Source organism: Mustela putorius, unplaced genomic scaffold, assembly GCF_011764305.1.
Source record: "Mustela putorius furo isolate JIRA1106 unplaced genomic scaffold, ASM1176430v1.1 tig00003850_pilon_pilon_pilon, whole genome shotgun sequence".
Lineage (NCBI taxonomy): Eukaryota > Metazoa > Chordata > Mammalia > Carnivora > Mustelidae > Mustela > Mustela putorius.
In genome coordinates this window covers 10,806,063-10,828,788 of record NW_025422002.1, presented here as the reverse complement: position 1 = coordinate 10,828,788, position 22,726 = coordinate 10,806,063, and the positions used below count along the sequence as shown (strand labels likewise).

Here is a 22,726-nt window from a genome sequence, read left to right as displayed (position 1 = left end):
AGGATTAAGTGGGATTATGTAGGGTTTGGAGTACAGACCATACTAAGCATTTGATGTGTGGCAGCCTCAAGAGACTTTTTCCCAGCATCCTGTGTGTGATACAAAACAGATGCCTATGGGATCTGCTCCTTAAAACCTCACCACCAATCTACAAGTCGTAACATGGTCCTAATTAGTGCCAAGCATTGGGGTATATCAGTGAGCCTAGCCAGCAGTGTCCTGGCCATCCAACACCCATGGCCTCTCCTGCCTAACAGAAGATGAATGAGAAATGACAGATGTACTTCCAGTAGTAACCAGGGTAGTGCCTGGAATAGTGAGGACCCTGCAAACTGCCTCATCCAACCCCCTCCCCCCACATCACACAGCTAAGGGGGGGGTGCGATGCCAAGACTAGATTCCTCATCCAGTTCTCCTCCCAACTGCCTTTGGATTGAGTGCCACATATGTGGAAGGTGCTGGGCAAACCCTCTGACTGGGATGCTCTGTGACTATTCTTATAGCACAGGACACATATTTGTCAAATGTCTAAACTGAAAATTTCCTGGGTTGAGTGTCTCTCCCACATTTGGCACAGGATGATTTTGCCTTCGAAGGAGGAAAGTCAATAAGGGCAGCTTCTCTGGAGACTAAACTTTAGGAGTTCCATGGACCAGATGCATGGGAATGTGGATCTGTCCTCCCTGACACAAACCAGCTTTGTGGTCTTCGGTGACTCTCTCTCCCTCTCTCATTCTGTTTCCTCCTTTGTAAAATGGAGACTGTGAATGAAATAATGGGCATGAGAGTGCTTTGGGAAGGTGCATTATAGGTAGGGGAGTATTGTTATCATTGTGTTGATGTTGTTGTCAGGAATGATGTGACCTTGGGCCAGTCAATTCCACTCTCTAGGAATCCCTCGCTTTCTCCCCATGGATGGTTGTCAACCCCAAAGGACCAGGAATGTGGAGGCACCCCCATCCCTGAGACCTAGAGCCATAGGATGTAACCTTGCTGGGTTTAGGAAGAATCATATGTTCCAATTCCTTTTGGTGAAGAAACTGAGGCTCAAGGAGAGGAGAAGACTTGTCCATGGCCACCCACTTCAGTGGCTGTCAGCTTTGGTCCAGGCATGCTGACACAGAACCCACAGCTCTCCCCAGCCATCTCCTGAGACCTGTGTCTGCTGCAGCCCATCTTGTCTTCCCATGCCTATATGATCCACCAGCCCCCAGCCAGGGAAACCCAGGAGGTCTGGGGCCTCTCACTGCTCAGTTCCCTGCTGTAGGAGCATTCCCTCACTACAGTAAGTCAACATTTCTGCCTCTGAATTAGTGTGGCAGATGGCACAGCAGAATTGAGCCTCAATTTATTTTTGACTCAAAGAGGACAATTGCTCAAGTGCAGAGCGCTTACTGATGGGGGCAGCGGGCCTGGAGCATGAGGCAGCAAAACCTACTAGATTTGGGAACCGCACAACCTAGGCTCGAATCCTGAGTTAAACTCCTTTAGCTGTGTGCTCTAGGATATATGGCCTTACCTCTGAGTGCCTCAGTCTTCCCATTTATAAAATGGAGCAATGAGGTCAATAAACCACTCCTCATCAATTTGACAGGCAAGTGGCTTCATAGCAGGAGAAGATAAAGATGTGGTAGTGACACTTAGGGGCTGGTTTCTATCTCTGGAGAGGGGAAGTGGGGAAAAGGAGGAGTCCCTGGTAGGTCCCAAGTCAGGGTCTGGAGAAGAGTCATCCAAGAGGCTATCCCTTCATGCTACCATGTAGGGGCTGGTGACCTCAGCTGTGTGGAGAGGTTGGCTAGGCCAGAGCCATGCAAAGATCAGAGAACTGGCTACTTCCTCTTTCCTAGTAGGTGGCCCTGGAAAGAGGGGCCAGGTAGAATGGGCCCAGGGGAAGAAGGATTGGGCTGAGGTGGGCAAGGGGACACACTGAGGGGGAACTTCAGTCTGGAGGCTGCAAGCGGGAAGGGACAGGTGTGGAGAGGGGTGTCTGAGGCTTTCTTTCCTTCCCCTCTTGCTTCCTGGTGGAGGGGCGACAGGGGCTGACAAGGGCTTATCAGACATTAAACTCCAGCCTCAGGAGGCAGCTGGATAATCATTTGAGGGGAGGGGGCAGTGAGGTGCTGGGAGATGAGCAAGCTGGTCTTTCTGTATTAATGTACTACGTGCTAGCGTGTTTCCCTGCAAATATGTTTACTATAGACAACAGGGCAATATAGACATTATATAGAAGAACCAAAGACCTTAAGCCCACCAATGTTGACATTTGGGGAACATTCTATCTTTTATGATTATAATTTTCAATATTATATCTTTTTTCTATACTATAAACATAATACATTCCTTATTGGGGTCATGAAAATTGAGATTCTATTTTATTGCAGCTCTCTACAGTTTTCATTTAAGGTTATTAAGAAATTTTCTTCGGTCATTAAAAATTATTTGAAAACATGATATTCTATCCTGTGACCACTCAGTAATTTATGTAAAGAATCCCCTACAGTTGGACATTTAGATTGTGTCCAAGTTATTGCTATGATTTAAAAAGGAAAACACTGTAATGAACATCTTTATGACTGAAATGTTGTTTGCATTTCCAGTTATTTCCATTAGAATAGACTCCTAAGAAGCAAAATTGCCAGTTCAGAGACTATATTTTTTTCCTTTTTTCTGGCTTCTAATATTATATTTGATACATACAAAAGAAATTATGTAGCATATGTTAGTTTAATAATGCAATGTATAGCATGGACCTACCATTCAACCCACAAACTAGAATGTCACCAATAATTTGCCTATTCCTGTGTGAGTATCCCCATCCCACGCCCCTGCCTCCCCAGAGGAAATGATCATCCTGTGTTTATCATTTCCTTGTGTTTTTTCTGTAGACTGTATTTTTTAGAGCAGTTTTAGGTCCACAGCAAAACTGAGCAGAAAGTACAAAGAATTTCCATATGCTTTTTCTTTTTAAACATTCTTATCTCATATATGTATGCTTACAACACCTATTGTTTAGTTTTACTTTTGTTTTAGTTCTTTTAAATGGTATCATACAGTATATAACATTATGAGACTTTCTTCTTTCTGGCAACATTAGATATCTCAGACTCATCAATGTGCAGCTGGAGTTCATGCATTCTTATTGCTGTATAATATTCCGTGGCTTGAAGAGATCACCATCTGTTGATTCATTCTCTTGCTGGTGGAAGTGTGGGTTGTTTCTCTGATTCAGCTCTTACAAACAATATTGCTGGGAACATTCTTGGCCATGGTGCTATTCACCTAGAGAAGGAACATAGTGGAAAAACAGATTTGGGAGGGGGATGAAATCAAGAGTGGAGCATGCACAAGCTGGAGTTGAGGTGTCTGCAGGCCACCACTGATGTGTTGTTGAAGGGGGCTGCAAAGAAAAACATATCATGTGTTTGCCTGAGCTAGAATGCACCATTTCCATGAGCTTAGTTGCTGAGGTCAGTGTTCTTGGACTCATGAGTACAAGCAGGACCCTCTCCCATGTCTGCCTTCAAGGAGGCAGAAGCACCATTTGTGAAGATAGAAGTGCTCTGGGTGCCATTAAATCTGAGCCTCCCTAAGTGCCAGACATGTTCCTCTGATGGTACCTAAGAGGGCATTAGGTGAATGAAATAAACAGCCCATCACCTGACAGGAAAATTCAGTTCTCTTTCAGTCTTACAAGCCACATCGAGACAAAAGATTCTGTCTAAAACTAGTGTATGTTTAATTATGACCTCCACCCCACACACACACCCCATATAAACATTGGCTAAACTCTGAGCAGAGAGACTTGGGCTCATGGTCTTAGGGGGACAATTGGATCCACCAAACATAAGGACATCCTGTTGCTCTGGTCAATTTTTATTTGTGGTAGGTGGCCCTGGTTTTCTACTGATGGTAGTGACAAAAGTTTCTTTGTAGGGGCACCTGGGTGGCTCAGTCAGTTGGGCATCAGACTCTTGATTTTAGCTCGGGTCAGGATCTCAGGGTCAAGCCCCACTCAGGTTCCATGCTGAGTGTGGAGTTTGCTTAGGAAACTAAGCAAACCCTCCTCTTCTGCCCCTCCCCACCCCCTGCATACATGTCTTCTCTCACTTAAAAAAAAAAAAAAATTCCTTTTAAAATAAATGTGTTTAAGAAGTTTTAATCAAGCAAGTTATTAAGAAAAAAAAAACCCATAAGATTAATCAAAGGACACATAGGAACTATCTTGACCATCACATTCGATTGACTCAGGTTTTGGAAATGCTCAGTTGGCCACTCTCAACTTTTTGTCTCAGGACCTTTACACCCTTAAAAATGATTGAGATGGTGAGGAGAAAAAAAAATGATTGAGATCCCCAATGAGTTTTGCTTATGTGAATACTGTCTTCTGCATTTACCAAGTCAGAAGTGAAAACTGACATTTTGATGCTTATTTATTAACTCATTTTAAAAGAACAATAATAAACTCATTATGGTAACACATTCAACATATTTTATGAAAAATAGCTATATTTTCCAAAACAAAAAAAAATTAGTGAGAAGAGTGATGTTGTTTTATATTTTTGAAAATGTCTTTAATGACTTAATTGAAGACAGCTGGATTCTCATTTGCTTCTGCGTTCAGTCTGTTGCCATGTGATGTTACAGTTAATGTATATGAAGAAATTCTAGCCTCACCAAGATATGCTGTCAGAAAAGAGAAGAGCATTTTAATAGCCTTTTCAGACAATTGTAGATATTTTACTTTGATACTACACCCAAACTTAACAAGTGATAGTGTATTAGTTTGCTAGGGCGGCTATAACAAAATACGACAGACTGGGGGACTTAAACAACAGGAATGTATTTTCTCACCATTCTGGAGGCCAGAAGTCCAAGATCAAGGCATCAGCAGGTTGGGTATCTTCTGAGGACTTTTGCTTTGGACTCTTTTCCCTGTGTCCTCACATGGTCCTTCTTCCATGCACACACATCCCTGGTGCTTCTTTGTGTGTCCACGTTTCCTCTAATTGTAAGAATATCTGTCATATGCCATTAGGGCCCATCCTCATGGCCTCATTTTAATTTAACCACCTCTTTAAAGGCCCTATCTCCAAATACAGTCACATCCTGAGTACTGGGGACTAGGATAGCAACATATGAATTTTAAAGAGGACACAATTAGGCCATAAGAGATAGCATCTTAAAAATCAGTTGCAATGAAGAATCTGAAGCCATTTTAATGAACTTTTCTTCTTTCACATTGAAATCCTTTTTTTTTTTTCTCTCTCTCTCATACTGTGATTCATCTTTACCTATCCTTGCTTTTGGAACATCATGCACTGAGCACTTAGAAAATACTGGCTCATTGAGTTATGCAGATATCTTTCAAATATTTGCACATTTTGTTACACAGTATTTTTAAAAATCATATTTGTTATCACACCAGTGACCTCATCATAAACATCTTTATTAGTATTAGGAAGCTGTCAGATTCATGATGGCAGATACAAGTTTTCAAAATTCTAATTTTCACTTTAAAAGTCCAAACTGTGTCTTTGGCAACAAGTACTGTCAGTTGTTTTCCTTAAGGTGATACGGGCACTTTGTTCATTTTTGAGAAAATGTCTGCCAAATACTAAAGTCTGAATAACCAGCCTTTGTCTGTCAGTTCTTCTTTTATGTAAAAATGGCATTTCGAGAAAATGGAGGCTCATTCAGTTTGCAACTCAAACGATCACACAAAAGCTTTACCTCTAACACTTGTCACGTTTCACTGTGCCACAGTAGTGCTCTGCACATGCTTCCCATTTCCTGTTCCTAATGATTAATAAAGTGAATCATGCTGGCACCAGGGGTGCCTGGGTGGCTTGGTTGGTTTAAGCATCAGCCTTCAGCTCAAGTCACGATCCCGGAGTCCTGGGATCAAGCCCCACATCAGGCTCCTGGCTCAGTGGGGAGCCCGCTTCTCCCTCTCCCTCTGCAGGCCATTCCCCCAGCTTGTGCTCTCTCTCTCTCTCTGTGTCAAATAAATAAATAAATAAAATCTGTAAAAAAAAAAAACAAAAACGAAAGCGAATCATTCTTACTGCTTTGTCCAGGACATTCCCAAGTGAGGCTGGCCTTTTTTACCGTAACTGTGCAGTGATGAAGAATACAGTGACTGCTAGGACAATCTGGTGCCTCTCCTTTGATTTGTGCTAGGTCACCAGCAGGCGTACCTGCCATTGCTTTTGTACCAGCAGTGCAAATATCAGCACAGTGAAGGTGGCAATAACATCTTACTGTTGTTTGGGAAATAGTTTTGACCTCTCAGATCCCCTACAAGGATCTCAGGAACCCACAGAGGCATATGGACCACACTTTGAGAACTGCTGACCTACTGAACAATACAGAGAAGATATGGGGCCAAACAGTACGAAGCCACAGAAATTACATAGGTGCCAAAGTCATAAAAACTGGGTATGAAATGGCCCTGGATATGTCACTGCCTTCTGGAAGCTGGACACTTCACACATAAGGGGTGGTAGCTGATCCTGCCGCCCAGAGCTGGGGAGGGGGACACATAAGGCCCAGATGTGAAAGTCCCTTAGAAATGGTAATGCACAGTCCAGGCAGGAGGAACCAGCCACCATGGGGAATAAGGCAACATTATGAAATTTCACACCCTGCTTAAGCCATTTGTGATTGGCAACACTGCCTGGATACCTGTATTCTCCTAAAGAGACCTAGAAAGACTAGGCCTGGTGACCCTTAAAGAGATGCCCTGCTGGATCAGTGTCTTTGGGGCTCTGTTCTAAGTTACTCACCACCACCTATAGCTTTGAAAGGAAAAGGCTTCCTGAAAACCCAAAGTTCCTTTTGTCTCCTACCAGACAGGTAGACACTCACCTGAGTCCAGTAGAAAACTAAAAGCCCATAAGAAATGACAAGCATTAGTGAAATAAGTCAATCAGAGAAAGACAACTATCATATGATCTCCCTGATATGAGGAAGTGGAGATGCAACATGGGGGATTAAGGGGGTAGGAGAAGAATGAATGAAACAAGATGGGATTGGGAGGGAGACAAACCACAAGTGACTCTTAATCTCACAAAACAAACTGAGGGTTGCTGGGGGGAGGGGGGTCAGGAGAGGGGGGTGGGGTTATGGACATTGGAGAGGGTATATGCTATGATGAGTACTGTGAAGTGTGTAAACCTGGGGATTCACAGACCTGTACCCCTGGGGATAAAAATATATGTTTATAAAAAATAAAAAATTAAAAAAAAAAGTCTAGCACTAACAAAAAAAAGAAAAAAAGAAAGAAAGAAATGACAAGCATGTCAGGAAATCTGATTTGATCTCCTTAGCAGTGTTAAGAAGGTAGAGGGAACTCTAAAAAAAACCTCCAGGGAACAGGGAAACACTTGTTAAGTGGGTTTCAGGTGGGCTTCTGCTTCCAGGAACATAGAACAGAAGTAGTTTTTCCTATTCCTCTCATTAAGTACAACTAAAACCCCTCTACATTATATATAAAACAAAATTAGAAAACTCTGAATGGCAAAGAACAAACCCACTAGGGACCTGGGGACCCAAGAAACAACATGGTAGCGATTTCCTGGTGGCAGTAGTTTTGCCTCATGTCTCCTGGTGTTGGAGTTGAAGAAGCCAGAGATGAGGAAATGCCAATGGGGGTGGGGAGCCTGCTCTCTTTAGCTGAAGAACAAGGAAGAGGGCAACCTAGCAAAACAGACACTTTTTTAGACAAAACTATTCCAGCCAAACACCATAGAAAACATTATGGCCTTAACCCACCAACAATGATCCTGTGGGGAGACTGGATTTCTACCTTCATCAGACTGTGAGGCACCCCAGCACACACACCCCCGGTCCAAAATAGGTGGTATCAGAGAAGACCAAGTAGAGAGCCAGGACTTTCATTCCCCACCGGGTGGTAATAAGACCTCACCTCCAGTGCTCATGGTGCCAGTGGAGACTATGTTGGGAACAGTAATAAGTTGTTCCAATCCTCCAAGTCAGGGAGGTGTCAGTGGAGGTCTAATGGGGAGCTGGCATTCCCCAGTCCCCTTCCTCTATTAGTGCAATATGAGAGGAAGCCAGCTGAAACAGAAGATTTAAAAAAAGATCTGGAGGCTCATAACATAATTTCCCAGATCCTCAAGTTTCAATTAAAATTCACTTTTATTAAGAACTAGAAAGATATTAAACTGAATGAAAAAAAGGAATCAATAGATGCCAACACTGAGATGCCAGAGATGTTAGAATTGTCTGACAAAGATTTTGAAGTAGCCATCATAAAAATACTTCAAGGAGCAGTTATGAACACACTTGAAAGAGATGAGAAAAAAGAAAGAAAAGAAAAGAAAATCCCAGCAAAGCAGTGGAAGACATAGAGAAGAACCAAATGGAAATTTTGGAACTGAAAAATATGATAACTGAAATTAAAAAGAAAAAAAAACTCAGTGGACATGCTTAACAGCAGACTTAACAACAAAGGAAGGAATATCTGAACCGGAATATAAGACAAAAAATTTATCTAATCAGGTTATCTAATCTGAATAACAAAAAATAAAAGAAAAAACCTTCAGTGGGGTGCCTGGGTGGCTCAGTGGGTTAAAGCCTGTCCCTTCAGCTTAGGTTATGATCCTAAGTTCCTGGGATCAAGCCAGCATCAGGCTCTCTGCTCAGCAGGGATCCTGCTTCCCTTCTTCTCTCTCTCTCTCTCTCTTTCTCTGCCTGCCTGCCTCTCTGCCTACTTGTGATCTCTGTCAAATAAATAAATAAAAATCTTAAAAAAAAAAAAAAAAGAAAGAATAAACCTTCAGAGAACTGTGGGACTTTAGCAAAAGATCTAATATTTATGTCATTGAACTCCTAGAAAAAGATGAGAAAGGGAGTGGGGGCTGAAAAAGTACCCGAAGAAACAGTGGCGGAAAACTCCCCAAATCTGGCCCCCCAAAAACCAAAAACAAACAAACAAAAAACCCAGCCAACACCACTAACAACAAAAACAACAAACAACAAACCCTTATAAACATAAGACAAAATATGACATAAGGAGACAAAAAGATTCATGAGGCTGAGAAAACTCCAAAGAAGATAAACACTTTCAGTACAATTTATGAAGCCAGTATTACCCCAGTATGAAAACCACACAATAGCACAACCAATAAAATCTATGAGCCAGCATCCCTCATGAATACATATGTGAAAATCCTTCACAAAACATTATCAAATAGAATTCAGCAATATATAAAAACAATTATGCCTCAGAACCCAAGAGGGTTTACTCTAGGAATTTAAGGTTGGTTCAGCATTTAAAAATCAATTAATATAATCCACCATGTTAATGGGCTAAAGAAGAAAAGTCACATGATCATATCCATCAATGCAGGAAGCATTTGATGAAATTCAATACCCATTCATAATACAATGCTCAGAAAAATAGGAATAGGGAATTTCCTCAACTTGATGAAGAACATCTAATTTAAAAACTACAGCTAACATGATACTTAATTATTAAAAACCAAAGGCTTTCCACTAAAACTGGAAACAAAGCAAGGCAATCAGCTCTGACCACTTACATCCAAACAGTGCCAGGCAATCTCACCAGGGCATTAAAACAAGAAAAGGCACCCAGATTGAAAAGAAGAAATTAAACTGTCCCTATGTGCAGATAACTTCATGTGTTAAAAAAAAAAAAAAAAAAATCCCAGTGAATCTACAGAACAAACAAAACAAAACCGTCCCAGAACTAGTAACCGAGTTCAATAAGGTCGCAGAAAACAAAATATAAACATGCAAAACAAACAAACAAACAAACCATTGTATCTGTATAGTAGCAAAGAATATGTGGACACCAGAATTAAAAATACAGTGCCATATAAAATCACATAAAAAATATATAGGGTAAATTTAAGACACATGCATAAGATTTTTATGCCAAAAACTACAAAATACTGATGAGGAAGATCTAAATGAATGAAGTGGCCATAGTGTGTTCATGGATCCAAAGACTCAAGTTAGTAAAGATGTCAGTTCTGTGCAGTTGCTACCAAAGTCCCAGCAAAATTTTTGTAAATGTGGAAAAGATTATTCTAAAAATTATGTGGAAAGGCAAAGAGGCTAGAAGAGCTGAAACAGTTTTAACAAAGAAGAATAAAATAAGAATAATTCTACGTTACTTCAAGACTTATCTAGAAACCAAGTCTGTGTGGTATTGACAGTGATGATGCATAGATTAATGGAATGGAATAGAGGATCCAGAAATAGATGCATACAATGGACCAATATTTGGCAAAGGTTCAAAGCAATTCAGTGGAAGAAAGGTAATAACCTTTTCAAAAAGTAATGTTTAAGTGGTGCACCTGGGTGGGGCAGTCAGTTAAATGATTTGGCTCAGGTCATGATCCCAGGGTCTTGGGTTCTAGTCCCATACCAGGCTCTTTGCTCAGCAGGGTGCCTGCTTCTCCCTCTCCCTCTGCCTCCCTCCCTCTCTCTCTTTCTGTCTCTCATGAATAAATAAATAAAATGTTAAAAAAAAACAAATAAAATGAAAATTCTCATTTATAAAAAATAATAACAATAATAATGTTGAAGCAAAGTGGGTATCTCTGGGCAAACACCACCAACAACAAAAAATCTACCCAAGCCTCACACCTTACACAAAAATTGGCTCAAACGGATCATAGACTTGAATATAGAATATAAACTACAAAACTTTTAAGAAAAATATTTAAAAGAAAATCTTCAGCTCAGACTTGGTCCCAAAATCATGATCCATTAAAAATAAAAAATAAAGAGATAAAGTGGACTTCACCAAAATTAAAAGCTTGTGTGCTACAAAACATTCTTTCAAGAGAACAAAAAGACAAGCTACAGGCTGGGAGAAAATATTTGCAAATTACTAAATCTGACAAAGTACCAGTATCTGACCAAAAACAAAAAAAACTCAAAACTCAACTGTTTAAAAAAAATTAACAATCTAATTGGAAAATGGGCAAAAGTCACAAAGAGACATTTCTCCAAAGAGGATGTGCAGGTGACAAATAAGCACATGACAAGATGTTCAACATCATTAGCCAATAAAGAAGGCAAGTTAAAGCCACAATGAGATATTACACACCTGTCAGAATGGCAAAAATACAAAATCAAATGCTGACCAGGAGGCAGAAATATTGGATCATTCATATGCTGCTTGTGGGAATATAAATTGGCACACAGCCCCTCTGGAAAACAGTTTGGATATTTCTTTTAAACACACACACACACAACTACATATGCAACTACCATGCAGCCCAACAATTGTACTCTCAGACATTTATCCCAAATAAATGAAAATTTACATTCACACAAACACCCTGTACAGAAATATTTATAGTAGTTTTAGTCATCATAGCCAAAAACTGGAAATAACCCAGATGTCCTTTACCAGATAAATGGATAAACAAGCTGTGGTCCCTTCATATCATTGAGTGAACTATTGATACACACAGAACCTGATGAATCTCCAGAGAACTGGGCTGAGTGAATAAAGCCAGTCCCCAAAGGTTACATATTGTATGGTTCCATTTACAGAACACCGTTGAAATATCAATATTATAGAGATGGAGAACAGAATCATGATTTCCAGGAGTCAGGGATGAAGTCAGGGAGGGAGGAGATATGACTATGAAGGAGTGGCCCAAGGAAGTTGTGCTGGTGAACAGATCTATATCTTGAGTGTGATGGTGCTTAGAGAAAACTGCAAAGTGATCATATTGCATAGATCCACACACACAAGTACATGTAACTTGGTGAAATCTGAATTATCTCCATGGATTGTACTAATGTCACATGCCTGGTTTTGAGAGTGCACTCTAGTGCGAGATGTGAACTCTCCCAGGTCAGCTGGGAGAAGGTACCCAGGACATCCCTGAACACTGGCATAACTGGGGGAAAGTGCATGAGACATCCCTATACATTCCTTTACAACTTGCTTTGAATGAATAATTATTTCAAAATAGAAGGGACCCCTGGGTGGCTCAGTCATTAAATGTCTGACTTAGGCTCAGGTCATGATCCTGGGGACCTGGGATCAAGCGGGAAGCCTACTTCTCCCTCTCCCACTCCCCCTGGTTCTGTTCCCTCTCTCGCGGTGTCTCTCTCTGCCAAATAAATAAACAAAATCTTTTTTAAAAAAAATAGGAAGTTTAAAAAAAATTTTAAAAACAATAAAAAAAATAGAAAGTTACAAATGAGTATAGGGATAATTACAAATGAGTATAGGTAAAGAAATGGAACCTGACATTGGAGAGCCATTTAGCATCCATTCTCTTCTGCTGCTATTTAAGAAACACTTCTAGAAGCTAAGGCCTTTACACACATTATACTTTGGTTACTCCTCTCAAAAATCCTGAATAATAGGTATTATTATCTCTATCCTGCAGATGGAGAAGCAGACTCAGAAACAAAGCCACTTGCCCAAGGGCCTCTGTCTGTCCAGAGCACACACTTGTGCCCACTCTGCACCACTCCTACCCTTGAAGGTCACACCAGCCAGCTGATGGATTACCCCATCTGACACCCTGCTAGGGCTGGACTTGCTCCCCTCAGAGGGCCTGGAGCCTGGGAGGCCCGGTGGGGGTGGGGCGGGATACCCACAGGAAGGTCTTGATGAGGAACCTGGAGGGCAAATCAGCTCCTGGGAGGTACTTGGGGAACTGGGCCACTCCTGCTTCTCTTCGGTCTGCACCCACCCCTGATGCTGGCCCTGGCCCACGCCCAGTGCAGGTACACAGGGGACACTCCCCAGCACGAGTCCCTCCTTATTCTTTCCTGACTGGCTCCCTATCAGATCACCCAACCCTAACCAATGCCATCTCCCCTTTTCCAGAGCTGAACTTCATCACCCAGTCCCCAGAGCCAGCAAGACATGGGCCCCATTTTCCAAATCCTGACACTTCTCATTTAACCTGAAGACTTGGAGGGGTGAGTTGGAAATGGATTGGGCTGGGGCTGGGGGGTGGGATAGATATGGAAGAAAGCAGTGTTTGGGGGCTGCTGATGGAGGGTCAGCTGAGCAGGGAAGCAGAGTTTGACAGCAGCTCCCTTCCCTGTTGCAACCTCAGAGAAGGCACATGAATTATTTATACACCATTGTTTTGATTTGGGAAAACTGCCCCACATCCCTTTTGCATTTAAATAGGGATTATGGCCTAAAATTCAGAGAAGGAAGGCAGCACCTCACCTGGTGAGCTGAGTCTCAGTTCCCATATGTAAAACAGGGATAATGGCAGCATCTCTGTCTTATGAAGTCCAAGCAAAGATGATCCATGTAAAGTCCTTAGCACAGTAGCTGAAACCTAGTAGGGGCTCAATAAATGCTTGTTGACTGAACAGACATACTGGATGCCTAATGCATGTTAGCTAAATGGGGCAGCTCTCTCTCTGGGGTCACAGCGCCACCCTGCCTTCCAGAGCCAGCCCATGTGGCAGTTCTGTAAGATTTCTCCAGCTCCTTCCTGGGAAGCATGTCTTCCTCTGTCCTCTTGAAGCTCTTCTTTGGGTCTCTATTACTGTCTGGCTCAGTCCACTTTGCATTATATACCCATGAACCTCAAAGTCCAGGGATGCACCCCTAATCTCACCCCTGTTAGGGACCAGAACTGGCACAGCTCATCTTTCAGCATCAGACCCAACTTACCTTCAGAAAGAACATCCTCTGAGCCAGAGCTCCGAGACATCATCTCATCTGACCTTACCAGGGGGCCTCCTTACCCTTTCTCAGATGCAAAGACAGTAACTGCCCAGACAGGAGCAGGGAGAACCAGGTGATGCCTCCAAGATTCTCAGCTCACTTCCTACTACCCCACCCTGCGTATGCCAAGGAAGATGAGTAACTCTGGACAGAACTGGGGAGGGCCAGACAGGCCACACATCTGTGTCCCCACCTCCCAGATCACCCAGACTTCTGACTTTGCTCAAGTTTTACTTCTCGCCCCAGCACTTTGTGGCTAACCAGATTGTTTCCAAACATGTTACATAATTGCTCACATATTTATTTATGCCATCTCTTGAATATTAAATGATTGATAATATGGAACAGAAACATGGGCGTTTAAACCCAGCAGCTTTGACAGGCGTGGGTGGGGAAGGAGGTTGAGGAGAGCCATCTCTGAGCCATTTACAGGAGGAGAAGGTGACATCTCCCCTCTTTTCCCGAGATGGGTTGAAAGCCTTCCCAGGCCCATGGTTGGCAGCCACAATGTAGTGGAATTTTCACTATGCGGTTGGGCCTCTTTTATTACATAATGAAAAAGATGCATTATCATTTCCCTAAAGGATGCCTGAAGCCAGAACCTGGCCACCTGTTTGCTTATTCATTTATTGAGCACCCTCTGTTTGCAGTCCCTGTTAGGCTTTATTCACCCAGAAGCATCCTTATGAATGAAATGATTGAGACTTCTGTCCTCATGGTACTGCCACTCCAGTGGACCGCTAAACAAATCAATAGACACCTTCCGAGCATCACAAGCAGTGTGAACAGAACAAAATAGGTGGCAGGGTAGGACTGGTCAGCAGTCCCCTGAGGAGGGACGTTTGACTGGAGGTCCCTGTGGTAGAAGCAGCCAGTCATGCAGAGGTCCAGGTTTGGGACGAACGTTCCTGTCTGCCGGAACAAGGAGCCCATGGGAGGGGGCAGTTGGGGAAGAGTGAGGGGGACAGTGGGTTGGGAGGGGTGAGGTGGAGCCCAACATCAGTGATGTAGGCAAGGAGTGCCTACCAAAGGTCAATTAGGCCAGGCCTGTGGGGCCTCCTGTGAGGAGTTTAAATTGTAGTCTACATTAGTGGCAAAGCTGTTGGAGGGTTCTGGTGACCTGGTGGATGTTTGGAAACCATTTCTCTGCAGTTGAGAGAGGGCTTGGCGGTGTGGGCCGGGCCAGGAAGGGCTGGGTCTGAAGTGCTGGTAGATGGGGCTCCCCCAGCCCCAAACCTGACCTCCCAGCCTCTGGAGAGAATCTGCCCAGGGTGATGGTGAGTTTCTCCCACGGTGGCTGTGGAGGTCTGGCCTGACCCAACAGGAGTCACAGTAACTCTGATATCAGTCATGAAGGTACCTGGATTTACTCAGCACCTAGACTGAGCCAGGCACTGGAACAAGCCCCCACGCTCACCATCACCCTGGGACACATATAGTTTTACTGTCCCCATTTTACAGAAAAGCAAACCAAGGCCCAGAATGGTTAAGTAAAATGCTCACAGCCATCCAGGAAGTGCATAGCAAAGTGGGGATATGAACCTAGTCAGTCTTTCTCCACAAATGTGAACCTCAATCCATGTTGGCTAAATGAATTAATAACAATAATAGTAAACACTTACTACAGTGCTGGCGAAGAGCCAGGTCCGGTTTTAAGTGCTTGAAAACATTCATCCCTTAGTCTTCACAACAGTTCCAGTAAGTAGGTGTGACCAGTAGCCCCACTTTACAAAATGAGAAACTGAAGGACAGAGGGTTGTATCACTTACCCTAGCGGGGATTCGAACCTGGAAGGTCTGGCCGAATTTGCATGTTGGAGCAACGTGTTAGGCTGTTGTCAGAACACCCATTTACAAAGCAGCTTGGGCCTCCTTCAGATGTGGACAGTAGTACCCACGGCTGGGCAGTGCTGGGAATGGGAGATACATGGGAACGTGCTCTGTAGAAGGTAAAAACTTGCACAAATGAGCTTGAAAGTATTTGAGGATTCTTTTAAGATTATTTATTTATTTGAGAGAGAGAACACAAGCAGGAAGCAGAGGGAGAGGCAGAGGGAGAAGCAGGCTCTCCACTGAGTAAGGAGCCTGATGTGGGGCCCAATCCAAGAACTCCAGAATTACAACCTGAGCTAAAGGAAGACACTTAACAGACTGAGCCACCCAGAGCCACCAGGACTAGAGGATTCTTAAACACCTTATCCTTTTAAGGAGTTGGACTATTTCCCTCCATCCTGTTTTCCCCAATGAGAGAATGGAGAAAAATGTGGGCCTTGTCCTGGCCAGACAGCCCCAGAGCCTGAGATACAGGAGACAGAGCTGGGGTCATGCACTCAGACCCCTGGTATCAGCTTGTTAACTCAGGTAAGCTCTTTGCACATGCGACCGGTCTAGGGAGGTAGCACAGTGTTGACAGCCCAGCTGCCCGGCCCACCTCTGCTAGCATCAGGTCCTAGCAATGCGAGTCCGGGCCAGTTATTTAGACACTCTCCCACCTCAGCTTTATATTCTTTAAAAAGGGAGTGGGAAGCCCTCGATTTTGAGGCTACTGGAAAGAGTACATGGGAGAGAAAAGCAGATGTGCCGAGCAGAGCCCAGGATGTCAACGGCACACAGCAGGTTTCTGTTCTCCTAGTGTCTCCTGTGAGAATAGTTGCCTCAGAGGGTGAGGCCCCCAAGCCCCTTTCTGCTGGGACCATTTCAGACTCTCCACTGCACAAGCACTGGAAACAGATAGTTCGCCATCCGTATCAGTGTGCAGTGGCTGCTGTAACAAAGCATCAGCTGCATGGCTGGAAGACACAGATACTTGTTGTCACCAAGTGTCATCTGGGATGTTTTCTAACAAGCCCCGAGAAGGAGGATCTGTTCCCAGCTCTGGTCCTTCCTTCAGGGGCAATCTTCAGCATTCCTTGGCTTGTGCGTACATTACCCTGACCCCCCACCTTTGATGTCATCGTCCATGCATGTGTGTGCCTCCAGATATCCCCTTTTCATAATGACACCAGTCCCATTGGATCAGAGCCCACCCTGACAACCTTGTCTTAACTAGCGTGCCTCTGTAAAGATCCTGTCTACAAATAAGGTCACGTCCACAGTTCCTGAGGGTTAGAACTCCAAAGTACCTTTCAGAGGAAAAGTCTAATTCAACCCCTAACGCTATCATAATTGTTTGAAGTGGATTCTGGAAGGGCCATCAGTGCATTCGTGACATTTCTCAAATAGCCTGAAAGAATATTTTACATCATTTTCCAAAAGGGCAACATCCTTCTCAAAATCACTCCTTAGCTTCCAGGAGCTTCCCATTAACTCTTGGCCTTAACAAACTCCAGCGTGGGTCTCTGGGGCCATCATCTTCCATGAAGAGCAAGCAACCTTGAATCCAAGCTCTTCATTAGCCCCGACTGTGCACCAAACTCGGCAAACACAGGAAGCTAGAGGCCTAGCCTTTGAGGCAGTCATAGGCGAGAGCCCCAAGGACAGGCTGGCAGGGAGCTTGGCTATTATTACTGGACAGGTGGGTGCTGAGGCCACAGGGCCCTTCCCAGCAGTGAGCCTCAGCATGAAGGAAAAGCCTTCTTTGCTACACTGCTTCTTGTCTTTGTCTCCTTGAAGGGGAAAATGCCCTTTCTGAGTGCTCTGAGAGCACAGGAGAAATACCACTGGCTCTTTGTGTAGTCAAATAACTCTTCAGTCACTCACCTTTCATTCTGGGATGAGACCTACTCCAGAATCTGTCTCATAGCAAGTCCCAAGTGCAGAGGAACCCAAACCTGCTCCACCCCCAGCTGGCATCCCCAGCTTGGCCAGGATCCCTGGAGAGGTCAGGAGTCAGTGATAGATGCGCCCTTCTTGACACATCCTTATATTTAAAATAAGCTTTCCTACCCCAAATGTTGAATGTTCTCATGTTGCTTGAGCCGAGAGCAAACAACCTGCATTTCCAATGCCTCAGTGACCAGGGAGGACAGTGCACGGTGGCATTGCACTGATTAGAGCACCGAGACTGGGCACAAGCTTACTGAGGCGCTGGGTTTGAATCCCAGTTCTGCTAGTCTGAGCTCTGTGATCTGAGGTGAATCTTGTCACTTTTCCAGTCTCCATCTCCTCAGGTGCAATGTAGGGAGAGTTCCTACCACACAAGTGAGGGGTGCCTGTAGAGGACTTCGCATGGTGCTCGGTAACCAACCTGAATTGTCTGGCTTCTCTCTTTGGGCCTCAGCCTCCTACCCTGCAGACAAGAGTATGGGACTGGGTGGGTTCTGGCCAGTTCTGTGTGACTGTTGGGAGCAGTCTCCAGGGAGTCTAACATCTGGCTGGGCAGAGGGAGCATATCCTGCCCGCCAGCCTGCCCGTCAGGAGCTTGTTGTGTGACCCGGGGTGGCGGCCCTCTGTCCTGCATTGGCCTTGTGGCTCCAAAATATCTTCACGGGGACACCCCTTGGCCCCTCACATAGACCATGTCTCCTAGTTGGCCCCAACCGATGCTTGTCAAACTGACTGCAATGCTGACTCAACTCACCCAAACTCCAGAGGGCAGAATGTTTTACCCCTTCCAGGAGCTGGAGGCAGCAGAAGGAGGTCAGTGTCCCCAGGACACTATTTCCAAAGAGGAGTTGAGTAGAAGGTGTGTCTCAGTGAAAACCCCAGTGCACTGGTGGTGGGCTGTGCCCCCCCCCCAGGGTCAGGAAGCCTGGGGTGGGCCACACTCCAATCTGTCTCCCTCTACGCTTGCTGTCACAGGGGAAGATCTGAGCCCAGGCCTTGACATGATGCCGGGGCTGTTCACAGTGTCCCTGGGGGTATTCTGCTTATTGAACCACACCCAGAGGAGGATGAAACAAAAAATTATGTAGCAAGTAGAGTGGGCTCATGGAATGGTGCAGGGAGCAGGAACTTTGAGTTCAAAACTGGGACCTGGTTGTCCCTTCTCCGGTCCTCGGTTGGCTCATCTGGAAATAGAACAGCAACCACATTGCAGGGTGGTTTTGCCACTGGAGGTCTCTGGTAGGCCATGTGCCTGCCCCACCAGCTGGTCATGAGGCAGGATGTGCCCCCTCTTTCTGGGCCCCGTGTAGCAGGCAGCCCCTCAGATGCCAAGAGTGGAAGCCTCTGGGCCCCAACTCTACATGCCCTGCCTTCTGGGTCTTTCCCTTCACTCGGTCTGACTTCAGTGGACGCTGGTAGCTGTGGGGGCAGAAGCCCTGTGTTCAGACGTGGAGGGATCAGACGGGGCCCTTCACTGATGGGTTGGCCTGTGTGCCCATCTGTAGGTTGGGCACAACATCCCTTGCCTCGGGGGCTTCCATGAGAGTTACTGAGATAACCTATATGTGCGGGCCTGGTAAGTCATTGCTCAAAACTATTTCTGAGTCCACTGGGGTCAAAGGCTACTGGGCTCCCAGGTGTCACGGAGCTCCCTCAGGCCTGGCTCTCAGCCTTGGCCTGCCTGGATCGGTGGGGAAAGTAAGGTGTCTGCCTTCCCCTTGCTAGGCCAAGTGTAAATAAAATGTGTAGGATCTTATTGTTAGAACCACAGAATTCCTGAACAACCTCACCCAATGATAGAAGCTTTCCCCCAGCTCCTTCACCGTTAACTTTTTAATATTTTTCTGGTTACTTCCAGGGACGGGAACCTGACTGTCTGTCATGTGGCAGAGACCAGAGACAGCACACAGTTCATGCACTTCATGCCCAGGCATTTTATACATTAAAACCCCACACTCCTCGCTCAGGGCATTGTGACTCTTACTTTAGAAACAGTTTTAACAATGAGAATGACCTGATTCCTTAAGCCAGAGGTGGGAGATCCTGCTCAGGGTTCACCTCCCCCGTAACCATCCCCAACATTACTTCACCTCCATGAATATGAATCACTCATTCTTCCCTGTCCCTGCTGCTCCTCTGATATGCCTCTGTTGTCAAATGCATCATGGGTGTTTCATTTCGTTTTCAGGGTTTTTTTGTTGTTGTTGTTACCTCTCTCTGTCTAGACCCTAAACTCCCCACAGAGGGAGTGGGGCAGTGGAAAGAGCTTTCTTGGGACTTAGAATCAAAAAGGTCTGACCTGCAGGCCTTATTTCCTTCTAGCCACATGACCCAGAGGAGGTGATCTGGCCTCTCTGAGCCCATGGATCAGGGCCAGTGTCTTCCTGATCCTCTCCTTCCCTGTGCATAGAGCTGAAGTCCTGCTTCTCTCTGTATCCCTAATCCCTGACACACAGTAGGTGCTCAGAACTGGCTGAATAAAGGAGGTGCAAGGAAGCCACGGGCGGGGTACGTTATCAGAGTGCAGGGGAGGGAGCTTGCTCTTGGAGGGGAACACACCGCAGTCATGGAGAGCTTACGACACTGAAGCCAAAAGCAGAGATAACCAGTCGGAAAATAAGACCCATGGGTCTTATTTTGCAAACTGATAGTGGTGCAGGGCTACTTAGGGAAGGGGCAGAGGGAAACACACTGACAAGAGCCTCGTTCACCACCCAGGGGTCGCCCCCTAAACACTGCCATCCCCACGGACCCCGCATGAGCTTTGTTCAACAGAAAAGTATTCACCTGGTGCCAGCATGACTAAAACCGTATTTGAAATATTTCAATGTCTGGGAAGGGAAGGAAGATGCTAGGTTGACTAAGTAACATGTTTGCAGCATAGATGTTCTACTATTGTCGAATAGGAACTGTTGTGATTAGCACACTATCAATTCACTTAAAAGTGAAAAAAACATAGTCAGGGGTGAGTTCCTCACACCTGAAATGTTTAAAAATAAAACAGACGTCAGCACACAAAGGGAGAAGTTTGCAAAAGCCAGGAAACCACTCTGTGGACACGCTTTCCCTCCAGTCAGGTGGGAGAGAGGACCCAGTGCTCTACATGATGGGGAACAACACATGTTTCCTTCCTGCGCTCTGGAAACAGAGAGAAGGGGATGGGGTGTATGGGAACAAGCAAGGCTGAAGAGGCTTCCTGGAGGAGGTGAGAGCCAGGTTGTTTGGCCTAGGCCCTCCCCACCTTCCTCTGGCTGGCCTGTCCCCAGTATTCACATTCACATGACCCCACTTTGTTGGAAGCCTCCGTTCTTAGGTTTGGCCAGGTGCACCCATGGTGGCTGCCCTCTCCTCATGGTCCCAGGGCCACTTGATACCAGCCAGCCGTACAGGGAGTCCTTGGAACAAAAGGACTTCCAGGTAACCAGGACTGGAGCCAGAGTGCTGCTGATAGGATCAGAAGCCTTAAGTGAACAGGGACCCAGAAGGAAGGCAGGGGCTCAGAGAAACACCCCGCCACCCATACTGCCTCAGGCAGAGGCTACTGTTTTGCCAAGCACGGTGGAGGCCAGCCATGCTTCCCTGCCCCTCCCTACCCCACCTCCCCTCTCACTGACCCCAAGGCCAGAAAGGGAGGCAAGCCTGCTGGCAGCGGGACTGGGTGCGGTGGCCGCCTCACAGGGTGTAGACTCTCCAGTGGCTGTCAGCGCTGAAGACAAGAGGTCAGAGTAAGGGTTTGTGTCCGTGGCCTGGGACTCATCAGGGACAGCAGGGGATTCACCAGGATCTCCAGCCCAGGTAGGATAGGGTAGCTGGGCCCCTTAAGGGTCTGGGTCTCAGGTAAGAGGGGGGACCTGCAAACCTTGGAGTCTGGGGCTGGGAGGGAGACAGGAGGGTGAGGCCTGGTCTGGACAAGCCCTGCAGACACTGACAAGCAGCCCCCTGGTGGGGACGGTCTCTGGCCTCCCTCAGCTCTACACGCACCCTTCCTCCGGAGAGTTGCTAGAACATGGGAGAGCCTGAACTCTGGAGTTAGATGGCCCAGGTTCAAACCCGGACACCAGTGTGACCTTGCACACTCACCTCTGCCTCTCTGTGCCTCAGTTTCCCACCCTGTAAAACGGAGGTGGTGCCAACAGCCCTTATTCCCTAAGGCCTTTGTTAAGACCTGATGAGACAGTGGGGACCTTAATATAGATCCATGCTCTGGAGCTCAGAGCATCACCCCTGCTCCCTGTCACTCCCTGACCCTGATACCATCTTTCAGAGTCGTAGTCAGTGCCTGCTGCCCCTTTCACAGGTGCAGCCGGATGGAGATGACCTGGATCCAGGGTTTGGATACTGTGTCTCCAGACTTTATAGCTAGGGAGGTTTAGACAAGTTCTCGGCCCTCTGACCCCTATTTTGTTTCATAGAGGACACGGGAGCAATTATGGGACCTACTCCACAGGACATTCATCAGCATGAAATTACACTGCACACAACAAGGGCTTATCCTCTACCCCATACTTATATTGAGAACCATTTTCACTGCCATCACCACCACCGTCATCACTATTGTTGTTGTTGTTGTTGTTGAAAAGGAAGGCTCAGAGAGGGAAGAAGACTTGTGGCCACATAGCAAGGCAGAGGGCAAGACAAGACACTGCCCTGGTCTCCCAACCCCCCATCCCTGCTTTCTGCTCACCTCACCATCTCACTGGCCTTCTTTGTCACTTCTGAGGCACATCTTGCCAAGAGCTTGGTTTCTCCTTGCAAGAGGTCACCCTAAAGTGTCTGAGAACTGGCCTTCCCTGACCTCACTGCTCCCAGGCACAGATTTGGGGAGCCCCAAAGGAAAGCCAGCATCCCCCAAGAGGTCAGGTCAGCAGAGAGCCAGGGCAGGGGATTACTTTCTCCCCATGATTTCCACAGCACCCCTCTAAAAGCTCCTTCCCCACTGTCCTCAGGAGCCTTAGCCAGGGGAATGCCTGACAGGGACAGGGTGCAGCTTTGGATAACACACGTCTGAAAACTGCAGAACTTCTTATAGCCCAAGGGGCTCCATTAGAGAGGGAAGAATTAGGACTCCAACTTCCAGCAAAGTTGCCTGGGACCCGGGGGACAGGTCTGGGGCATCATCCTCAGTCATCTCTTGGTTCCATTAGCAGATGGACCACCTCTGCAGGCTTGTCTCTGTCTCTTTCACCTTCTGCCCATCAGAGTTTGGGCCTTCCCTGGCAGGGAGGGATAGAGACACAAGAGGAGG

At 45.8% G+C, this 22,726-nt stretch overlaps 1 protein-coding gene across 2 annotated transcripts in view; it reads left to right on the top strand.

The window, feature by feature from the left end:
- ATP2B2 (ATPase plasma membrane Ca2+ transporting 2) overlaps positions 1-22,726 on the top strand; it is a 365,479-nt gene that overhangs the window by 158,756 nt on the left and 183,997 nt on the right. The window contains exon 3 of one of the 2 annotated variants that reach the window (XM_045063308.1): positions 12,854-12,948. The exons of the other annotated variant lie outside the window; for it this stretch is intronic. The gene's annotated coding sequence lies outside the window, so the exon portion shown is untranslated. The remainder of the gene's footprint in view (positions 1-12,853; positions 12,949-22,726) is intronic. 2 annotated transcript variants of the gene reach the window in all.